Source organism: Spermophilus citellus (assembly GCF_964194105.1).
Source record: "Spermophilus citellus genome assembly, chromosome: 2".
In the NCBI taxonomy this organism is placed as follows: Eukaryota; Metazoa; Chordata; class Mammalia; order Rodentia; family Sciuridae; genus Spermophilus; species Spermophilus citellus.
The window spans coordinates 36,011,853-36,013,538 of record NC_138183.1 but is presented as its reverse complement, the minus strand read 5'-3'; positions in this window follow the sequence as shown (position 1 = coordinate 36,013,538).

The following is a 1,686-nucleotide window of genomic DNA, read 5'->3' as shown; positions in this document are numbered from 1 at the left end:
TTGGGATCAGCACCTGGGCAAGGAAGGGAAGAGGCCGACGTGGGTAGAGGCAACAGACTAGCTGTCAACCACGTGACAGCAGCTGGGGCTGACCCCATGGGGCTGCCCCAAAGCTAGAATCGCCTTTCAAAAGCATCCCCAGTGTAGAGCTCCACAGAGCACAGAAGACCAGGCCTTTGTACCCCGACATAGGTCAGACACCGGATGTGGGCTGTCCTGGGAAAAGGTGTGACCTTGGACTGGACACATCTCTGCAGCTGAGCTGTCATGAAGGTCTGATCACTGAAGTCCATGTGCTGACCACCTGCCCAGTGCTGAGCAGATGTCTTTCCTGGAAGGAAATTTTGGTAATGACTGATGCTCTTTGGGACTGTGTCCTGGGATAATATGAACCCTGCCTCATTGTCCCCAAGGGAAAAAGTGATCATGTATGTAAAGCATTTAGCTCAGGCCCTGGAACCCAGTAAGCGCTAAAATGTGTTGGCCATCTTGTTATTCCCCATCCTGAAGCCAATCTCAGAATGATGCTCCCACGTCTCCCTCACACTCACACCCCCTCCCCATCCAGCAAGCATCCTGCTTCCCTGAACACCCCCACCAAGGGGAAGGGTGCTGCTTCCCAAGTCAGCCACCTCACTGTTGAGCAGTTTTCTTTGTATTGCTGTTGTGGTGAAATATACTTAACAGAAAAATTTCCATCTTAGTCATTTTTGAGCTTGAAATTCAGTAGCATTAGTGAGTACAGTCACATGGCTGAGCAACTATCACCACCATAAATTTCCAGGGTTTTTTCCCCAAAGAGTCACTCTATACCCCCTGAACACTAAGACCCCATCCCTCCCTCCTGTAGCCTCTGGAAGCCTCCATTCTCTCAGTGAATCTGTCTACCCCAGTTCCTCATTTATGTAGAATCACACAGTCTTTGTGCTTTTAGGACAGGTTCGTTGCACTTAGCATAACGCCCTCAAGGTTCATCCATGTTGGAGCATGTGGCAGGATTTCCCATCTTTTTAAAGGCTGACTAATATTCTATCGAGTGCTTGTACTACATCTTGTTTATCAGTCTGTTGAGGGACACTGGGTCATTTCTGCCTTTAGCCATCGTGAATAATGCTGCTGTGAACGCTGGTGTGTGAGGTCTCGTCTGAGACCCTGCTTTTCTCTGTCACTTTACCAGTTCCTTTGATATTTAAAAAAATATCAAATAATATTTTTTCAAATATCAATCTGAATTCTGTGTCCCCTCCATTCTTGATGGTTCCTGCTTCTACTGGCCTGAGCCATTTTTACCTTATTAAATCCACCCCTCAGAATGGCATGTGGTGGCAGGAGGGACATCATGACCAACACCAACAGATAAAACAAAATGAAACTTCTGTGGTGGGCTGGTGGTGCTGGTCGACGCAGGCCCCGCACTCCTCTGGAAACAGGTCGCCAGGCAGCTGCCCCCGTGCCTCCCACGGAGCTTCACCCACCAGGAAGGGCTTCAGCAGCCTTTCTACTGCAGGAGGGTCCAGACCCAGGGCTGTGGCCTGGCAGAAAGCATGACTCACAGAATCCCACTCACAGCTGGGCCCACCACAGATGGGGACATACTCCCTGTCCTGGCCAGGCTGGGCCTATGAGATTTGGGGCATGTGCACGTGCTGAGATGGAAGGGGGAGAATTGATTCAGAGGAGGATTGG